We start from the raw sequence: 22,577 nt of genomic DNA, 5'->3' as shown, positions 1-22,577 counted from the left end.
ATACTGGAAAATTTTGATGGTTTTGGTGATTACTTTGAACTCCTACGAACTTTCATCTGTTTCAGAAGCCCTGGGGCACCACTCTGCTCCCTGTAGCTGGCCAATGAATGTCTTCATTGCCTGGCAATTCTCATTTTCTATTGCAGCAATACAATTCCCCCAGTTGTCTCATTTCCCTGGCTCAGTGGCTAGCCATGCAATAATTGCTGAAGTTCTGTTAAAGCAGAAGCAGCAAGAGTTTGGTCACTTTTTTAAAGTGGATACAAGAGTTGCACCAACTCTTCAGCATCCTTGCTTGCAGCCATTTCCAGCAGAGAGAGTGGGAAACCTGGAGGAACAGAGAATAGATGCTACAAGAGGGACTAGCAGAAATTAAAAGCTACAAAATTTTCAGGGAATTTGTGAAAAATGTATCTGCACTGAAAGGAAAAAAAAAAACAACCTTCAGATTTACATTTTAGGTCAATCTGAGCCCAAAGTTTAATATTAAGATAGCAGATTATCAATCTATTTTATTTTTTTTAAAGGTTAGTTTTTAAATGAAACCACTATATTTAAAAGGAAATACCACAGGATTGTTTTATTTTCTTAGAAACATATGAAAGGACATGAAATACCTATTTTAATTTTGAATTAGACAAAATATCTTCTGTTTTCTTCAGGCAACTCAAATGCTTGAATTTCTTATTTTTGAAAGTAGAATTTCCCATTGAAATATCTGCATGGGTTTTTTTGTGTCTGTGACATTGCAGTTATCTAAAAATTTACTTCTCCTCCTGGATATGTTCGAAACTGACAATACCCAGAGGTACTATTTTAAATCCCTGGGATTGTGTTTTCATACAGAAGAAAATAGGACTCACTGGGCTTCCAAATCCCCAACACATTTTTTACAGTACAGGGAAAATGGACACGAGGGAGCAAAGAGAGAAGTGGGAAGAGGTTGTGCTCCACTGCCACAGTTCAATAAGTCAAAGAAAGGTTTTATTTTTTTATTTTATTTCATATAAATTCATAATGTCTTACCAGCCTTCAGGTGCTAAAAATACTGGAGACTAATATCTTGGCTGGATCCACAATGAAAGAAATCCAGACTAACATTTTCTGAGCAGTAGGAGTAGTTACCATTGCAATCGATATTATTGCACTGTGGGAAATTTATACTTCTCATTCATTGCTCACACAGTGATTTGTTGATCCCTGTCTGAAGGAAAGGCTGGTGCTTGATGATGTGGGGAGAGTGCTGGGCTCTCATTTTTCTCTGTATTGACTCTTCTTTTCACAAATCCTGTCCTCTTGAGAAACCAACTCACACCATGCCCCGAGGCTTGACTTACGCTGAAAAGAAAATGTCCCGGAGGGTGAGTATTTTTTGTTCTTAGAACTCTTAGAAAGTGTTCAGCTTTGCTGTGAAGTGGTACAAAAGACAGCTTCTCTTTGCAGAGGAGGGTAATGTCTGGCTGGGCATTTAGAAGTTTGGATGGGTTTTCTCCATTCTTGCTTTCTGGAGCTGCTTCATTCAGCCTTTAGTGACTGTGAGATGGTGGGAGAGGAAAAGTAATGATCCTGTTAGAACTTGATAATACGACATTTGCCACAAGAAAGACCTTATTCTATTTAAGGAAGTCATGCCATTTAATTAGGGTTTCCTCAAATGACAGAACTTAGGCCAATGAAATCTGCTGGGGTGTGCTCCTGTTTCAGTGTGATGGTAAGGTTTTTGGTTTACTTGAAGATGATTTGGTTTAACAATATACTTTTTAAATAATACCTTTCACTTCTGTATCACAGATCTTAGCTAGAATAGTTCAGTTTCCCAAGGTGTCAGATATATAGCACCAAGGAACCTGTTTTTCAGCTATTTATTCAGGCAGGAGCCCGTTGTGGCCAGATTAGTCACTTTGAGAATCTTTCATCAAGTATAAATGTGTTGGGGTTTTTTGTATAAAATGCTAGAGGGGAAAATGTTACTGGTCTCCTTCTCCTAGGAGTCTAATACATACCATCTTTCATTCAGTATTTTCTTACTCAGAACAAGTTGACAAATTGTTCTTGTTGAACACGGCACAAGTAGAATAAGTCATCAGGGCACTGAAATTTCAATACTTCTTGGTTCAGAGGTGAGGGGCAAAGATCATGTTTCACCAACAGGAGCAGGAAAGTTCCTGCAGCAGCACAATTTCCAGTGTCCCATCATGGCTGAGGCAGGACACACCAGAGAGGCAGGTGCTACCACATGGAAAGGAACACCTCTGCTTTCAAGAACTGCACCAACATGACTGGACCAGGCTTTTACCTGGCTCCACGGAAAGACCATCCTGCTGTCATTCACTGTGTTGAGTACCATGAAAATCTATAAGCTCCATTACTGCTCCATTACTCATGTTGAAAATTCAGATCTTCTACCTATTGTTTCTGGTGGCATAATGATAAATATGTATCTTTATTTTAGCTGTTCTACTTAAAAATCTGTAGTTTTGAGGTTTGGAGGATTCTGCATGGCTTTCTCAGTAAAGCAGGGGGCCCCTACATGACAAAAAGAGAAGCAGAGGAGTGAGTGATGCTTGGCTTTTCACTGTGGGAAGAAAATGAAACTTTTGAAATAACTCAATAAATGCTACAAGTCAAATAGAAACTTGAAAAGCTTCCCTGGCTATATCCAGATGATGTAAAAACTGTGGTAGATGGAAAAAGTAATTGCACAGCAGTTTCTTTCTCTTGAGGTCAGGGACAGAAGTTTTCCACTGCCCATATAACTCCCAGCTCACACCAAGCTCTCTGTGGCTCTGCCTGTTATTCTGAAAAATGAACAAAAACTGGGACATACTGTAATTTTTAATAATATCATTCCCACTTAGGTGAGTGTCAAATACACTGAAGTATTACACTTAGGAAGCAAAATTCAGCTTTTCCTAGAACAGAGAAAAGCCTAGACAAGCAGCGTCTTCAGAAGGTCTCTTAAATAAAGGGGTTGCAAACCGGTTTAGATAACATATAATTTATTCACAAAGCAGGCCCTTTTCTGTCTTTGGAAAAGTCTGCACTAGCCACTCACCTTTGCAAGCTCCAAACAAACAAAAAGATGAAATAATTTTCAAACTCATTTTTTTATTGATGCTGTTTGTGACTTAGGTCACACAATCAGACAGAATAAAGATGTTGAACTCATCTTTAGTGGCTCCCTCTCTGATCAGCTGTTTAGTAAGGTGGATGCCCACACAACACACATCATATACCAGGTTCTTTAATGTTTTAAACACATTAACTGTGGGTTACATAACAAAATCTGCCCTAAGATCAACTCTGTTTGCAAACAAACTTGGACAGAATATCCATTGCACCTGAATCTTTTGCCTTTGTCCAGTATACCTTGTACCGTGGCTTTTTTTTTTTTTTTTTTCAGTCAACTTAAACGAAGTAGAACCATCCTCAGTATGCAGACAAAACCTGAGAAAACAGTCTCCCCTCATACTACTATGAGCTGAGGACATGTTACTGCTTTCCTGAAATCAGTTCTCTTTTTCTTCTGAACCATAACAAAAGGCACAGTTTAAAGCTATTTCTGGAATTGGCCTCTAGTAGATTTCTCTGCTACATTTGCTTGGTGTGTATAGTGAGACTGAGTTAGAAGACTGTGATGCTGCTTGTGCTGCAGCTCTGGAGAGTCCTACTGGGATATTGTCCATGACATCCCAAGGTAGTGGCAGTGCCAGCCCGGGAAGACAATCAAAGGATAATTGTGCTCCACAGCAGCAGCTGGTGATAGACCATTCCTTCCTCCTCCTCCTCCCTCCTACTTCTGTTAGGAACAAATTGTTCAGAAATTACTGTAAGTAACTGTTGCAAGAGTTTCAACAGCAATCTACTGCATCTTTGTTTATTGATTTGATTTAGTGAAAAACAAGCATATCCAAAAGCATGAAAGCATATTATGTGAAACACAACTCAAAACCAGTGCCATAATATAAAAGCATTCTGAAAGTATTTAAAATGAGGTCTCGCAGAACCCACTCATCCTGCTTTATCAGAAAGAGCCCTACTTTGTCAGAAAAGGTGTCCTTTGAATGATGACCTAGAGGTCAACTAATTCAAGCTTTGTGGAGGGTGGGAAAAACAAGTTCTGGAGTTCAGGACCTTTGTTAGAACACTGTCTCAGCCTCTCTTAATTATATCAGAGCTCTGTTAATACTTCAGGCAATCTCCACTCCTCCACTGCCATGCTTTTCACCTAAAAGCAAAAGCAAAAAAGCATAATCTATGATAAAAGGAGCCTGTCAGCAAGCCTGGATTAAGTGCTTTTGGTTACAAGCAGAGTACCCTCTTTTTCCTGTGGTTAGTGTTGGTTTAGCACCCTGCTATTGTTTGTTATGAAAAATGGTGCTCATTAATTAAATATTATTAACTCAAAACCTTACTGTGGGCTTGGAAAATGGCTGGGTATCCCAAAATAGACACTTTGTTTATTCTTTATATTATGGTAACACCTAGAGGCCAGAGCTCTACTGTGCAAGACACTGTACAAATATACACAAGGGACTGGCTCTTGTTTTGGGGAATATATTGAAAATGCTAGATATAAACAGCAAAGAGGTTATGTAGCAAAGTGTAGTAAAAGCAACAGCAAGATGTTGGTGGTAAATATAAAAAAAGTGACTGCAGAGCCTCCTCTGCTGATCTATAGTTTCGTTTTGTGATGCACTTTGTCAGAGAAGAGGTCACAGGATTGATTTGGAAGGAACTGTTGGAGCAGAGATATTCTATGATAAATTACATTGAGCATATGCTGTGTCATATGCATATGTTAGCATCCCTCACTAGCTTCACGTTCCACATATTAGGATTTTCATTATGTATTCAGCACAAACTAATATATTATAAGGAAAAAAATTGAATGAAGATGATAGTTCCTTGCAGAATCACTCAACGTGGGATTTACTTGTATCCTGAAGACTGAGCATATTGTGTTCTCAGATTTTCCTTTTGAGTAGCATCTCTGAAGAAAAACTATTGATAATATTGAATAATCCTAGATCTGAACTTTCCCCCCTCTGCCTCTTTCTACTGAGTTAGTGGCAGAAAAAAACAAGAATAATTTTGGTTTCAAAAGCAACAGTAAACCCGTGGAGAACATTACTACTGGTGTCTGTTAAAATTTCACAACTAATCTCCTACATTCAGCTGGAAAATGTTATCAAATCTGACAGTGACTTAAGACAGTCAGTTTGAGGGGCTGGGTGTTAGCCTTGGCTTTGGTTTAGTTACTGAGTCTATTGGAGAAGGAGTTTATTAGTGTCAGAGAAAATCTTTTTCTACTTCTATAAAACAGCTGTGAGAGGCTCCTTGGAAGTGGGTGACATTTGGCTGGTGAGCTAGCTGTAAGAAAGTTGCAGGTTTTGTGATATTTATCACATACCAACATTTTTCTCTGGCAGTGAGTCTTCTGTGGAGCATTATTCTTCTTGTTATCAATGGAATTGGACTGCTTTCTAATGCTTTCCCTGAACATTTTCCAAACCTATCTGGTTGGCTGGGAGATACTCAGCAATACAGAAAACTAACGTGTGGCAGCTGTTTACCCATCTGGGGTGCCTGGCACATGTTACTCTTTTTACATGGACAAGCATGAAATGGAAACTGCAGCCCACAGTTCGGCAGAACAGTCAGAGCTGTGTCATGAGCAGCTCTTCAATGGCACTGGCTCATCATCCATCTCCTGTAAGTCCCAACTCACTTTGCCTGTTACAGGGAGGTGGTAAAAAAGTAGAAGGGTTGAGTACTTGATTTGACAGTGTAAAACATACATAAATACATACAGACATAAAACAGGTGCCAAAGAGCTTTGCGCTGTGTGATCAGCTTCTCTGTCATCCAGTAAAGCTGTATAATTTCACTCAATCTCTTTTCAATCATAGCTTATCTCCTCTGAATTACATTTTTCCATTTCTATATTTTTACACTTCCACTACACTTGGATGGGGGATCTTCATTCTAAATACTCACAAATTGTTTTCAAAAGTGAAGTCACAATGAAAGATGCAATCTTGAGAGATAGCTGATTCCTGGTAGCCATTAGCAGATACATCTTTCTAGCCTCAGAACTTCTGAGCTACGCCTGTCTCTAGCAGCACATTTTTGTGATTGTTTAAACATTGCTTCTATGTGTAAAGAAGAAAGAAACGTGTCAAATGAGGAGTCTAGACTGATTGCAGTAAGCATTTATTTGACAAGTGAGAGGCTATCAATAACAGAAGTTACATTTTTATCACAGATAATTGAGGGCTACTGACTAAACAAGTGTTTCTGGAATTAAACTGGTGAAGGCTGGAGAAGACTGATACAATAGTGCATACTGAAATTCCAGGCAGTGAAACAGTGGTACACTCTGAAGGCAGATGGAGATATGATTATCTTCATTGACATTTTGCTTCTAGTGGAAAGTGAAAATTTTTTCCTGCCATTGGCTTTCCTACAAACAATATCATCAGACATTTGACAGCAAAGGCTCTGTAGCTGGTTGTTGTTTTTCTCACTTCCCTGCTATTTCATAGGATTTGTTTCCCTTCCAGCATTACCAGGCAGAGACAACACAGCTGCCCTACATCCCCTTGGTGAAAGTGACAGCCTCCTTCACCCTGGTGCTTTTCACTCCAGATGTGAGCTCATGGTGCCTGCAGATTTAACAGTCAGGCTAGCACCAAGGGTGCTTATTGTACTTCAGGTGGATTTATGGATGCAAATGGGTGCTTTTTGATAGTGTTTTGCATAGTGCAGGGCTTCTGTGTTGAGAGTGACAGAATTGTATCACAGATAGTGTGGACTTAACAGTGATGCATTTCAGTTTCTCATCCCAGGTGATCTTCAACCTTGTGCACTCAAGTGAGATCTCATTTTTTCTAATCTCACTTTTCTTTTTAAGTATTAGTTTATATGCCAGGATTTGTGTTCATTTAGGACACAGAGGCAGTTCCTTCAAAAGCCGTAAAATGGCTTTTACTTGCAGGGACTGGCAATAATTTTTATTCTGATTCTCAGGTCTGATTCTTTCTTCCTCCTGCCTAGCAAAATCAGCACAGGATATTACTGTCGTGGCACCGGGGAAGCAGTGGGAAATCAGGCTCGGAAATGTCACCTCATGGTGCTTTTTGTTCACCCAGACTTGACAAGCAAAGGACCAGGGAGAGAAAAGAGTGACCTGACTCTTTTGTAAGTAGGACAGCACAGTGTATCACCAAGCTATAACTGAAGTAACTAATAGGCAATTTACTCAACTGTGAGCAAAAAGCCACATAAATTTCTTCAGTTATTGCTTCATGAACCGGTGTCTTGAGTACATAAAATGTGCACAAATGATTTTGGATCTAGTCTCTTTTGTATTCCTTCAGTGGTGGTTTAATTATCCATCCTCATCTCACAGCCTCATTCAGCTCACATTGCTGTGGTGATTTGTACAGAAGCTCACCTGCCTAAAGCTGATGTTTTCCTCATGCTGCTGTGAGTACTTTTCTTGGATAAAATGGGAATGATGTATTATTTGCACTAGCTGAAAACTAGAGATGAAAACACCAAATAGGATTTTATAGCATTCAAGTGAAATAATTTTCTATGATTATACAAATCAAAGCGGTAAATTACCCTAAATTGATATGACATTTTTTCATTATCTATTTCATAATTCTTGTTCTTTATTATTGCTCTTGCAACCTACAAAGTTCTTCTCAATAGAAGGAAGAATGTCTGCAGTCACCAGTCTGTAATCATTTAATTAAATGGTAATTCATGTAGTTTTACCAATAGCTGCTGAGATACTGTTTTGTTTTCTGTTTAGCAAATACCTGATAGAAGCCATTTCCTGGTAAACAGAGATCTAAGACAGAACTCCTCCCAGGCACAGCTTTTCAATACCTAAAATGTATTTTTCTATTGTTAAACCAAAACTGTTTTGGTTTGGACTTCTTCAGAAATATGGGGCACTCTGCAAATTTGACAGTCCCAGGAAAAGCACTTGGTTTATTCATTGGCAAAAAGTGCAATTCTTTTCATCTCCACGGTGAAATGCAAACCCCAGTGGTCAGGTCACTGATGAAGCACAAGGACTCCTCATTCCCTACCGAGAGGACACAGAGATGCAGCAAGATCCTCTGTGCTAAGCCCTCCGAGGTTTAGCTGCTCTATGGGACTTGGGATTGTAGCTTAGTATTTGGCATGACACAACAAGTAAATAAATACCTTGGCACAAAGCCTGGAGCCTGTCAGCATTGCCCCTGCTGCAACCTCCTGTTCAAAATACAGTGCTCTATTTATCATCTTTCACAGAAAGCCTGTTCAGAGGAAATCACCTAGGATATGTTTAATTTCCTTCTTTGGCTTCTCGATGATGTCACCTCAATACACACCATATCCAGAGATCCTGGCTGAGAGCATTAGGACAAGTGGCTGGGAGGGCTGTTGCATGTCAGTCATTTAATTCATAATGATGTTTTTCATAGTTGATCTGTGCAAAGTCATCTTAAGCATAACGGTTCTATTTGTGTTACTTCTCCAAAATCCTAAAGTGTGAAATAGTTACAGCTGCTGTTTTCTGAACCATTTCACAATCACAAGGATTTTTACACTGGATAGGAGCCCTGGTGCTGAGATTTTTTTATCCTTTCAGTATGGTACATATTCCTATACATACTCGTTGAAAAGAGGTAAAACACGTTCAAAACATGTCCTGGTAATAGGAAAGTAGCATGTATTTTTATCTTCCCTCCAGACATAATTGATAAATTCAGGTGGAAAATTGATAAACTGTGGTGGTGGAATTGGGTGCATTTGGAGTGAGGGGAGGATCATGGTGAAAGGACAGAGCTGGCAGCTAGGAAATTGTGAATGATATATTGAAACTGAAGAACAGAAAGAGTGGCATCCAAGAAAGGTAGTCATAACAAATCAAGGGGAGACTAGGGATGGAGAAAAAAAGGGGTAACTAAAAAGCTGCATTTTGGGAATTAGTTATAGTCACATCCTGGAAGAGCAAGATAGATGGTTGGGAATCTGTGGTTCTGGGGCGCCCTCCATCTGCTGCTCAGTCTGGGCAGTGAATCTCTTTGGGGTGTGAAGCGTGCATTGAGGGATCTCAAGTGGAAGAACCAAACAAATAGTACATGATTAGGAAAGTTTCCTTGGACTCTCCTGGCCTTAAAATCTTTGAGTCTGAATACTTATTTTGGAAAAAAAGTACTGTTATACCTCATTTCTCCCCTCTTTGGAAAGCATGTAATTTTTTCAAGACATGGAAGAGGGTTTTTTTCTTCTTTCCTTCAGAATGTTAACCTGTCAAAATTAAAAAGAAAACACAACATAACCTAGTATTTCAAGCCTGTTTCACCTCTCATGGCTATTTATAATTGCTACTCAAATAGGAAATCCTTTTCTGACCTTTGATGGTGGAATATACTTGAAATTCATGCCTTACTGTGCTCTGTCAGCTCCTTTTTCATGCATGCTTTTATATGTGAGCTAATAAATAAGAGGTTTAGAGCAAAAACTCTGGCAGTGAAATCCAGCTCATGATTCTGCTGTGAGGTATGCTTGCAAAAACTAAAAACTGAAGGAGAACAATTTTTTGTTTAGGGCAGTTTTAAATATGACATCACTGTTTATGTCTGACATTAGCAAGCAATTTTAATGTCAGAGTGACACATATGACAGGAACACTAAAGTTTAAGTAACCCAGAGATGTACATTTTAATTAGTGCTCTTTGCTGAAACATGTTTTGCCTGAATATGTGATATAAGGTAACAGATTATTTTAATATTAGCCAAGCTACACTTTTGCTACTACAATACATTGTATTTCAGTCTTAGTGAGTCAAAATAAACCAATGGCCTATATATTCCAAACTGTTCAATGCTCATCTTTGGGCTGTGAAATTAATTCAGCAGTCTCAGGCTATGTGTTTGTGCTCTACATCTCCAAAATATTGCACCAATCAAAGAGCAGGAGTTTATAGATATGATGCTCAGGAAACATTGAGAAGCATTGGGATGCATCAAATCCTTTCATCCTCACAGCCCAGGCTGGGGCTGAACCAAAATCAGCAACTATTCCTTAGAGTCTTAGTCAGACTAAAGTGTATAGGAATAGTAATTTCTGCTGAGGCTAAGGTTGTGTATTTTGCTGACAATATATCTCAACCTTATAACTTCTGTATATCAGAGATAAAAATTTTCTGTATATCAATCAACCTATAATGTGCTAACTGAAGTTATTAAGGCTGAAATTAATAGAGAATAATGGAAATTAAAATAGGGTAGTAAACTAACTGCTGATTTGCATCACAGTATTGCACTCCTAGACTTAGGAGATACAGAGAAAATAATTTATGAAAGTTCTGTGTGAATTGGCAAGGGTTGGAGAAGAGAATATTCTCTTTTACCTGGAAGCTGTCAATGTAGTTCCTGCAGGAGTTTATCCATCATGACAAAAAGCAATATTTGGGCACTAACAACACCTCTAGAGTTTTAGGCACATACAAACAAAAAAAAATCCCACAGTTCTGGTCTGAGTAGAAAAAATGCAGTAATAGGGATGTTTTTATTTTTATTTTTCTGTGGCTTCCTCATGCCAAATTCATATGAAAATTAGGTTCATCTTTTAGGACCAACACATGTTTTAAAAATAGTCAGGCTGTCCTTCATATAACCACTGATGTGTCTGTGTAAAAATGCTTCAAAGGAGCATAGCATCAAGTAGCTTTAACTTCACTGCTTTGCAATTTTAAACATGTTTATGTGTTTTTCTTGTTGTAACTTCGAGCTAAAACATCTGTAATACAAACACCGTTAGAATTAGTGTATTTTAGATACTAGATTAGAGTCCACATATATGATGTGGTGTGAGGATGATGGTGATTTAATTTTTCCTGTAACTTAAGCATGCAGAGAACTCTGAGCACAGGAGTTAAAGAGAAACCTGTCAGTTGGAAATGGTTTCTGCTTGAATTGCTTCAGAATAATGTGTCAAAAACAGTATCTTCCTCTCTGAAGTACTTAAGATTCGTATGTTTGTTAACTTAGCTTTTGGAAAGGGAAACCAGAAAATAAAACATTTTTTTTTCCCCTAAACATTTTATTTGGATCTAGATGATAGATCTGTCTTTGCATTGAATTCAGTAGGGTCTCAGCTCAGTTGCAGTCAGAGGAGTGCTCAAGTTCAGGAGCTGATGCAGGTGGCAAAGAGGGGTGCCCGGGGAGCAGCAATGCCACCAAGAACTGGTGCTGATGCCTAACTCTTACCCCTAGAGATGGGTGTAGAGGAGAAAGCTAAGGCAGAAATTACCTGGTAGGTTGGGAAAGACAGTATCTGTTTGTTTTATCTTGAGAGCAAACCTACAGTGCTGCTGCTTATATCATCCCAGAATCTTTTATATACCCCCTAATTTGCTTTTGATGCCTCATGAGAGGGATGGTCTGACTAAAGAGCTCTCAGTCTCCCTTTGACCTTATTCTGCTGTGTATAAAATACTGACACTTTCATGCAGAACTGTCTCAAATGAATGACTCCATAAACTGGTAGCTGGGACATCTGTGAAAGAGCCTCTACATCAGATTTACTCACGGATTGTGAGCAGGAAGTGTAAAAAGATCCCAGACCTCTGGGAGAAGTCCACAGTGATGTATTCCTGAGGTCATATAGTCAGGTCTGCCTTGATCTCACTTATTGGAGCTATTTCATTTGGAATAAAATATTTAAAATATGAATCAGGTCAGAGAGGCCCTGGGAATGGTGCTTCATCCTGGCAAACAGACTGCTTGCTTGGGAGGTGGAATATATGAGTGCAATGAATCTTAATAACTTTATGTGAGGTTGAAGAGTCAGAGTAGGAGAGTTTGAGAAGCCATCTCTCTACCCTAGAGTCTGAGCAACCAGGTCACTGGGACAGCTTTTCCCAGGCAGGTGGCAACTATCCTGACCCTTGTCCTGGCTTCTCTGCATAATCCGCTGGTTAATTAGATAAAATAGGCTGACAAATTTCTTGTCTTGTTATCCTGGGAGAATTAGCTGAAAACATTGTACCTCTGGTGAATGAAAATCAAACATTTCAGATGGCTTTTCTAGTACTTATTAAACTTTTAGAAAAGAGAAAAAAAAAAAGGCCTGAAGAATGAAGAAAGATGGACAGATAATTCTAAGCCTCCCTTGTGAGCTGATAACCTGTATTCAGAATATTTGTCCCTTGATCCATTATTTTTTACAAAGAGAATAAATCATGTATCCATGAAAACACTGACAGAGCCATGTCTTCTATTATGGTGCTCATTTTGAGATCTTGACAGAAAATACTTGATCTTGAAGGGCAAGTATATGAGGCAAAAGGTGAACAAGAGTTTATTAATTTGAAATATTAATGTATTCTTGAGTGCTGTGTGACCATTTGATTACCTTTTCTGACCCTTTAGCCTCAATATTGTCTGTCTGAAGCCATTAACCACATACCATTTTTCAGTACTGTCTTGTGTGTGTTGTTTAATCCATATTCTTGCAAGATTAACTGTCCTGTTCTTCGTTTGGGGTGGTTGGTTTGTTTTGTGGTTTGTTTTGTTTTGTTTCGTTTGGGTTTTTTATTACTTTTTTGTTTAGTTCATTGTTTTGTTCTGCCATTGTATAGGGTTTTTTTCCTTTTTCTTCTTCTTTTCAGTCTTCTGTTGTCTTGAGCATATTATGTCTCCTGGATTCTGGATTCTAAATGAGGCCACCATTTTGAGCAGTGTCCTATAGTTTTAATCTTGGTTTTTATCCTTTTCTGCATATGTCCTACCACCTTAGCTTTTGTGACCGGCATTGTTTGTTGAGCCAAGATTTTTACTGAGATGCCTGTAAGGGTGCTTCTTCCTTGACATCAAGCAGATAATTTGGGTTTCTCTATTGTTTCTGAATAGTATTGTCTGATCCACCATGAATGTGCTCTTGTAGTTCTGTACAAGAAAAAATGTCTGGAGAAAAAAACCCAAAAAGCAGCTGGGGGTGTTGAGACACTACTGTATAAGGCCCCAGTCACACATGAAAACTTTTTTTTTAGTCTAATTTACAGCTAACAAGAGAAAGAAAATAACATAAGGGAGGGAAAGGTAGGTTAAATATTATGCACTTGCCTCTTTGTGAGTACCAAAACATCTTCATGGGCTTGGCTTTTTATTATATCTCTCTCCTTAGCACTTCATGTTAGCCAGAAGTAACTTCTCTAAAGAGACTGCAAACTGACAAGGTAGAAACAATATAAAGCATTTATCCTAAAAACAGAGTTTAAGGAGCCCTCAGAAGCAACAGAGTCACAAGAGACCATAGTAATGCAAGAGCAATGTGGCCGCCAGAGAGGGGCAGGATTTCTGTGATGTGGTTCATGATGTAATACTGAGATGAAACTGGACAGAGGCTATTTCAGCCTGACTGCTGATGCACTTTCAAATGGTGACAGCTATCAGACTGATAAAATCTCTAGAGGGAAGCAGTAGAAACTCCATCAGTGAATAATTTAAGAATTAGTCTGCTACAACACTTGAGAACACAGTAAATCGAAGAGGGCTATGTTGGCAGAGGACAGCTGAAAAAAAAATGAACATGTTCTTTACATGAGCCTGGGACAGCTACAACACACTTTTATTTCACTTGTTTGGTACATGTAACCGTAATTAAATCAGATTCAGGTAGCAAAATAAAATATGAAAAGGTACTGTTCTTCAAAATGTTCAGGTCCAGCTGTACAAGGTGATATACTTCTTTGTCTGTAAGCTATGTTCCAAAATAAAGGTTGGAATCCACTATATAGTGAAAATTAATCTTTATTTTATAGCAAAAGTATTGGAGCCACAATGAGACCAAAAAAAGCCCTCAAATTAATTTTCAAACACTGTGTTAAGTTCCAGAATATGCAGTTCCTTTATACCAGAGCAGTGTTTTAATTTTAAGTTGGATTTTTTCACAAATGAAATAGAAGGTATTCTAGGAGATAGTTTAGGGATTTTGAAAATAGCTAAACACCTTCAATTATTTTAGAAACAAATTCTCAAATGCTTGCAGCAACTACTCTCCAAGCTAAGTGGAAATTGAAGTTGTTTGGAGTCAGATGGATAAAGAGTGTGCATTGTCATCAGTGAGGCATTATCAAAAAAACCCCACTCCTCCACTCTTTGTATGATCCATTCAGATAGCAGTGTAAGCATAAGCTCTTACCATCTCTACTGTGATAAGATGATGGTAGATTTTAACACCGTGGGTTTACCTGTAGCACAAACCATCCTAGGTAAATAACAACACTCCTCAGCTTTGTTTAATAAACAGAATCACTGCAAGCATTCATTCTGTCATTTCTTTCATTTTTCCTACCTTTGTTTTGCATGCCTGAGTTTAAAAAGTGTACCTGCTGTTCAGGACCAACCCCAAGTCTCTCCAACCCTTCACACAGGTTGAAGATGTCCCTATTTATTGAATCCAGTTAGGATGTTTTTCCAAAAGCTCACAGAGGATGCTGCACTTTTGCCTCAGTAATCCATTTTTGCTGTATGGGGTGGCAGCCCCCAAGGACCTCCTTGGTGTGAGAGATACTACAGAAAGGCACATTGCTCTGATCAGTTCTTTCACAGCTTGCAGCCTACTTAAAAGTTGATGTGCAGGTACAATGAAAAGTGGGACATTATCAAAAATCTATGATCGGGCAAATACAACCCAGCACTGTGGTTTATCTCATGTCCACAGAACTGGATAGGTCTGATGCACTTTTTAAAGTAGGTTTAATGAAAGGCTCTAAGCCTGCTACCTCTTTTCTTTAGCTCTTGATGTCTTTCTATAAAGCTTTTTACCTTTCACTATCATTCTCTTTGCCTGAAATAGATTATTTTTACCTTTTGTATTCCTGGTGCACCCTCCAGGGCACAGAATGCAACAGAGAAGGCTGATGTTTCATGGCAGAGCTGCAGAAAAGACACACATTCCTTGCAGGGCTGCTGAGAGTCAAGTATTCTCCCAGAGAGGCTGCAAATGTGATGCCAGGGGCTTAACCACTACCTGGGCTGCTTGCTTGTCCCCAAGAGCCCAGGTCTCAACTCACCTCAGAGCCAGCAGTGCTGACACAGAGGGGAAAGAGGAGAGGCTCTGCTGTTCCTGAGGTTCATTGGTGGTATCTGAACCAAATGTTGACATTGTCCTGTGCTGGAAAGTTGGGGTTATAGCAGCATGTCATAATCAGAAAAGAGACATAGCACCTGGGCTAGATGGAGAGACTTTACCTGCTTTCAGTCACATTTTCTAGTTGTATCCTTGAGCTGTCACCTACGTTCTGCAAAATCCTTATAGTTTGCTGGGCTGGACTCACTGCAGCATGGCATCTTTGTGCTCAACCAACACATAGGTGCATAGAAATATACTTTACATCTTCTGCTTGTTTTCCTGAAGTGTGTATTCCCCAAAATAAGGGGAAGATTGGTGTGTCACATTGTTTACTTACCAAAATATAATTACAATCAACAGTTGGTGGTCCTTGTCGCAAATATTTGAAAAAAGGCTCTCAACTGAAAACAGCTCCTGAGGAATCAGACATGCTATAGGGCAGTCAGTTAGTGAAGTCTCCACAATTATTTGTTCTTGAAAGAAAGAAACGGGAAAGAAAAACCTGTGGAATGAAATAACAAGAGCTTTGCAGCAAAAAAATGTGTTACAAAACAGAGTGTGTCTGGTAGAGCAGTTTTTGTAGAACCTGAAAATTGAGAATACTGGGTGATTGTGCTTACATCCTTCTTTCACAGAGAACCAGATTCCTGAAACAAATCTTCCAATTGCCATAATAACAACGAAAGGAACCCTGGATCATTTTGAAATATTTCTGCAAAAAAGCACATTAGACCTAATGACTGCACACTGGGTGATGGAAAGCACTTCACTTATCAGGGAAAAAAAATGCTTTTTAATGACTTCATTTATCCATTTTTTAAAAACAGTAAAGTTGTCATGTTATAATCTCCCAGAGATACTCCTGGGTGAGCTGCTGAAAGGTAATTTCAGCATACCAAGGGCTTCACACTGTAATATAACCTGTTGTGCCTTACAGCTCAATCACACTGTGGCATTTAGAAATCATTCATTGTGGCTGGCAAAAATGTCTTGCAATAACACCATTACTGCAACTTACACTTTTACAGCAATTCTTTCTTCTTAGGCAAACACGCTGAAATACTCTACAAAACATTTTAAATACATAACAGGCACTGAATCACTGAGCATTGTGATTCCTTATGAACTAGCAGTGTCCCTTATATAATAAAAATATATCATTTTTTCATAAGACGTTATCTCTGTTATAAAACATGAATATGTTTTTAAGTTACATAAAAATTCCTTTTCCAAAAGATGATACTGAGCCATGGACTCAGATAGCAAATCTTAAAATACAAGACAGTGCCATATACCTACTTGGAGATTAGCAGTCTGATACCAAACAATCAAAAGTTTTAAAGAAAATCTTAACACAAACTGTGATAAAAAGTGCTTTTAGCAGACTACTAACCTTACCTGGAGTTAACCAAACTCAGGACTGTACAGCACAGGGAATTCAGGATGTAATACTCGCAGTGCTCAGGGCACAGGCTGACATCCACATTTGGAAAGAATTCAGGTATTGGTATGTCATAGTGGAATATTAAAATGAGGGTAGGGGTATGTCCCTCTACAGGTGAAAAAGATGTTTAATTTTTTAAGATTTGGAGTGTCAGTTGTAAGTCTTTTAACGTTCTGTGTGCTGCAAGAAAAGGGTTTCCTTCTGTCCACACACCTTTAGTGCAGCTTTGTTTGGCTTATTTACTTTGAGGGGAGCCCATCTAAACCAGATGCATTCTTTATTGATTACTGGAGCTCATTTCTTCATCTAAGAGATATGTTGAACTTTCCCCAGTAGAAACAATGGGATGGACATTTAATCTGAGTGGGTGAGTGAGTGAGTAAGAAAGATTAAGTAAATAAATGTTTTTGCTTGGTGCTTGCTGATTCTATGTGCTTTATAGAAGGTGTCTCATCACTGTCTGTACAATAGGTATGATGCAGTTTTTATAAATGCAAAGAAGTCTACAATGGAATTGGAACATTTTATATCTGTAGATAATAATCAGACTATGTGAGTAAAATGTAAATCAGTGTGTTTATACCCAACACCAAGATATGATTTTATGCATGTGATGTACTCATGAGATACTTGAAAAAATATACTGAGTTTATTTTTCTTCACTGAATCCCTTTATACCTTTTCTAACTGAGAAAACCACCATGAGAAGAAACATAATGACATCCAGAACAGCTATTAATATATTTAAAACAGCTGAAAAAATGTATTAGAATACATTATGAAATATTGAAAGATAAGGAATAGGATGCTTATCCTGTTGTGGTTAATCTTGCAAATAACTAAACCTAAATGTACACCAGATTTTGGGTGGAAGGAAAGAAGATGTACTGAACTGGAACTCTGCTGCCTAGGGACTTTTAATGCTGGCCAAAAATACACTGCAGCACAAGCCCTATTACCAGAAACCCCCAAACTTGAACAATGTTGCTGGATACCCAATATTTGGGGCCTAAGAACAGAGTGATCTAACCTAAAATTGAGAATTCAAAGCCAGATTCATATTTTTGGTCCTTAGGAATGGTGGAGAAATAGGTATAGTAGATTTTATTTCAAAGGCGTAATGGTTTTAGTAGAGCTTTCTCACAAAATGCTTTCTCACAAAACAATCCACATATAGGCAATGCATGCTGTATATGAAAAAGCTGAAAACCCATTCTTCATATGCCTTGCTTTAAAAATTCACAGAATTGATGGCTGGAAGTCTCAAAGGTCACCCAATACACAGCATGACTTAAAGCTGACACCTTCATCAGTGCTATATTACCTTGATAGGCTCTGAACTCAGTAATTTTTTCAATAAATTTTGCTTAGGGTATGTTTTAAAGTTACAGGAAATATGAAGCATCCTTCAAAACTAGAACTTTCCAAGTATAATCTGATCATGATAAGAGAAAACCAGTGATGTGACAACCAAATATAATTATATTATGGTAAAGATGAGAAGGTTCTAGCAAGGACAGCAAGACAGATAAATAAATATAACCGATCAGCTCAGCCAAGGCAGAGGTGTCTGCATTGGAATTTTATATGTGATTGCATATACCTGGAGTGTGCTGAAGTAAAACTGATTTTAAAGTAAACTCTGTTGCATATTCACCTACAGCAAAATAAAATCTGTCCTAGACCTTGAGCTGATGTGCTGATGTCATCCTTAAAATCCCCTGCTGCCGCCGTTCTATTCCTGTGCCATTGGTTCCCTTTTAAGCATTTTTTTCTTACCAGGAAGAAAACAAGGAGAGGTTTGTAAGCAGCAGAAGAAGGACTAGTAGAATTCTCACCCTCCCATGGGCAGAAGTCATGGGACTTCTAAATTTGAGGTTAGTGTATTTTGAGTGCCCAGGTGGCGCATCTATACTTTAAAGCCTAGAGGTGGGCCAGGAAGGGCATGTTAGTTTAATACTTCAAACTGATTTTAATTTCCTCTCTCACCTAATTGCCACTGAAATTCCAGATTTACTGAACATTAATCTCTATATGAAAAGCAACATCCTTCATATTTATGGACATTAACGTCAGATCTGTTAGAATTTTAAAAATTGTAATAATAATTTATTAATAGCTATCATGTATTTGGAGCATGAATTCCTCTTAGACCTGAGAGCAAGTCTAGAAGCTTCAGTTCTGTACATGATATATATACAGACAGCACTGAAGTCTATGTGAATCCACAAAATTATTTGGGTCTAATACCTACCATTGCCTCATTGCACCTGCAAGCACAAAGCTCAATTACTGCTGATCCTGATCCAGTTGTGCTCAATGCTGCCTTGCCAGAGATTAGATCACATTTTAGAAGTGTGGATGAAGCAGCTTTGCCCAGATGAGTGAAAAGCACTTTTACAGCAAAGGAAAAGTTTGGCAGTGTTTTAGGATGATGGCATACCCAAGGAGCTGTATGGTGGCTTGGGTTTTGGGATGAAGGCATGCCTAGAAGTTGTCTCAGTACGCACCAGTTTTTCAGGCTCTAAGAAGTGCAGAAATAACAGATGTTTGTTAATAAGGAACTATCTACTTTAATTATTTTTAAATATTTTAGTAATTAGCATAAGCAGCGTCAATGCAGCAATAAGAAAGGAAAGAGTAGAGTAACTCTTTAATCATCATTTTATTGATGCTGTAGATTAACAGAAGAAAATGGAAAACTTAAATAATACAAAGTCTTTCATACAAATTAAGACATAAAAGTGGGTTATGTTTTGCAACATAGTAACTCTAGTTAATTCCTACTAAGCTGGTTTTGGGCAAACTTTTTGTGAATATTTTTGCAGCAAACTGACTTTTCAAATGAGGGAAGGCCTGGGGGGGGAGTCAGAATTTGCAGCAGTGTTGCAATGCATTCTCTGCAAGCCTTCTGGACATTGCCCATCAGAAATAAAGGAGCAAGGCTGGATCTAAAAGGAGTGTAGCTGCCTAAGGATCATTTAAATATGTGTGAGCCAGAAACTCCTTGTATGTGCAATAGATTAAACACTGAAAATGCCTCAGTTTTTCTGTTTGTTTGTTTGTTTGTTTTAATGTGAGGTTACTGCTTTGTATATAACAAAAAAAAAAAAAAAAAAAAAAAAGCTTTTTGTATTCCTTTGTAGGTGTGCCTCTAGTTCACAATTAAGATACCAAGCAAAACATTCTCCTGCCTTTCCCTCAAAAGTGATCCAAACTGAGAGCAAGTACCACACCAGGATCCACAACAGGTGCAACAGTAACAGCTTCTTTCCTGAAGGCTGGGTGAGAAGGGAGATGGGCTGTTTCTCTCCACCTCTTTCACCTTTCATAAGAAAGTAGTAAAAAGCAAGGTTACAGGTATTCTGCACACAGAGAGCAGCTGGAAAAGCTGTATCACTTTCCATAAGCTGTTGGAGATTCATTGCATCAGAGAGAGGAACCGTGACCTCCTGGTCTGCACGGGACCCTGGTGATTCACCCAAACACTTAACACATGGGGCCTGGGCCATTTTGAGGGGATCGTAGTCACGGTGGAAATTCTTGCAATAACAAGGGAATCTAAATGGATCTCTACACCACAGGCTTTTACTCATGTAAACCTGTGGGACCACTCATGCAATAAAGCATCTGTCAGAGCTGAGCCTTAGGTGTCTCATGCATCCAACCTGATTGTGGGTGTGAGTATACAGTGATGCAAAAATATAAATGTGAATATGCCATGCCCCATGTAGCTGTCAGTAACTGATAGAATCACCTGCTTATTGAAAGTGAATTCATAACTAAAATATGAGATACTTCTTAATGGGTTGGTGTGTTGTTTTGGTTTTTTTTTTCTGAATGGTTGGAGACTAATTAGAGCTCTAATTAAGCAATTTCACCTGACACAGTTATCTGAATATTAACTCGTCAGTAGTGCAGCGAGGGATTTTACATACTCAGGGTAATCTGCGCAGATTCCTTCAGATCCCTTGAGTTTTGTGCCTATCAGTTTTATATGGCCTCCCCAGGCTTTTGAGTGGGGTTTGCATAAACTTTGTCCTGCTTTATTTTTCAAGTGTACATTAATAGATCTCAATGGATTTTTTTAGAGATGCTTTTTGAATTTATTTTCAATTTAATATGTGAACAAGGCATGAGTCAGATGGCTCTGCCCAGGTCTTAATTCCCAGTTCATACTTCGTTTGTTGCTGCCCCTGCACATGAGTTTCTATGAACCTGGTCATTGGGTTGAATTGTGTGTGCTTTCTACATTAGCTGCACAGTAACAGCTTCACACAATCCTGTCTTCTAGCCATATTTTTTTTCTTAGGGTGTTGCTCAGGACAAATGTTCAGCGTTACTCTGGCAGGTCAAGTTATACCCAGCTGGCTGTGCACCAGTGAGATAAACCACAAGCCTGCACCACGGTGTCCTTTTAACATTAAAATGTGCACATAAAAAATGCTCTGCCTTCTGCTATAAAAAGAAAAATTAATACCTGGGCACTCGGGAATCTTTCTATTTAAATGCAGATTAGAGCTTTCCCCACAGCCGTTTTGAACCATTAATCCTTTTAGGAGCTTTCTCTTCCCAAGGTGGAGAGAGATGGAGGGAGTTGCCTTTCAATAAGTTGGTGGGTTTTTTTGTTTTTTTTTTTTTGGTTCTGTTCAAACCTTCGGCTTGTAGAAAGTGGTGGATCTGCCCGAGTTTTACTGAAAGGAAAAGAAGGAGATGACCTTAAATCTGTTACCCCTGCCACTGGAAAACATTCACTATTTCCAGAGTGTGCCTCTGCACTGAACAAGATTTTGAACCTATATAAACTTTGTCTGAGAAAGACTCCAGCTTTTCTAGTGACTTATAGTTACCAAGAGATCAGTACTTACTGTGTAGTCTACAGCTACAGAGACTTTTAAGCAAATTTCCCGTTTACTGTTCCCAGGCTTACAGCTGTCTGGGAAGCCAAGGCTGCTGGAAGCCAAGACATCCTAAGAGATTACTTTGGGATTAAGTAGAGTTGTGCCTGTTTTGGTTATGCTCAAGGGAGTAATGAGGCCGATGCTGAAGCCTCCTGGCTGATGATACCTCTTTGGAGACAGCTTAAATGGGAACAGGTCTCTCTGACTGTTCGCATGGAGTCTTGAATTCAAGCAGTTGGAACTGAAGCAAAACACCTTAACTGTTTAGTGCTCTTGTGTTTTAACTCTGTCATGATGCATCTGACTGTCAAGTTAGTTTAGGGTTTCCTGTAACCCGATAGATTCATTTAAAGTCCCGTCATTTAACACCAAAAGAAAGTGAACTACCTTTTTTTTTGAAGCAATCCAGTTGAACTTGAAGTAAAGATTGAAAGAATAATTTATGATTTCTCTCCTGTCCTGTTGCTGAATAGAAATCTCTCTTCTCAGGAATTTAATTTTTATGGGGAAGTGGGGACTTAGCACTTTATGCATTAAAATAAAGGATGTCCAAGGCAGGCCAAAAGTCAGCCCAACTCAGGAGCCTTAGAATGTCATTCTGCTCTTTAGTTTTGCCCAAGGATCTTCACTTCCTGAAGATACAGCTTATGCTCTTTATATTCCTTGTAGAGGAAGTGCTTCAACTTGAGATAAGCTGAGAAATGGAATATCTCAACAGAGGTGCTGAACACTATCCTGAAGGCATTTTAAACTCATGTGCTTTGTTTTTCCTTAGGTTATGCATGCTGCACAGTTGAGCATAAAAGATGTAAGACCTCTAGACTGTCGTTTCATCACTAATAACTGCAACTGGGAGCGTATGAAGTGCAAGGCAGAATACTAAAATAGTGGTGGCTATTAATGATTTTTTTTCCTGTTTTTTTCCCATCACATAAAATAATACATTAAGTTGAGTCAGAAGAGTGAAACACTCAAAATGAAAAGGGAAGCCTCACTGGGAGCAGATTAGAAAGCAGGGACATATTTTGAGATATTTTATGTAAGAAGCCCAGGGAGCATGAAAGAGTTTTGGATGCTTTACCTC

At 38.6% G+C, this 22,577-nt stretch overlaps 1 long non-coding RNA gene across 1 annotated transcript in view; it reads left to right on the top strand.

Moving 5' to 3' along the window:
• LOC139795541 (uncharacterized) overlaps positions 1-20,725 on the top strand; it is a 77,825-nt gene extending 57,100 nt beyond the window's left edge. Inside the window, exon 6 of the long non-coding RNA XR_011725557.1 lies at positions 19,739-20,725. This is a non-coding gene — a long non-coding RNA (uncharacterized lncRNA). The remainder of the gene's footprint in view (positions 1-19,738) is intronic.
• Positions 20,726-22,577: the final 1,852 nt, after the last annotated feature.

Source organism: Heliangelus exortis, chromosome 3 (genome assembly GCF_036169615.1).
Source record: "Heliangelus exortis chromosome 3, bHelExo1.hap1, whole genome shotgun sequence".
Lineage (NCBI taxonomy): Eukaryota > Metazoa > Chordata > Aves > Apodiformes > Trochilidae > Heliangelus > Heliangelus exortis.
This window is presented reverse-complemented; position numbering and strand designations above follow the sequence as displayed.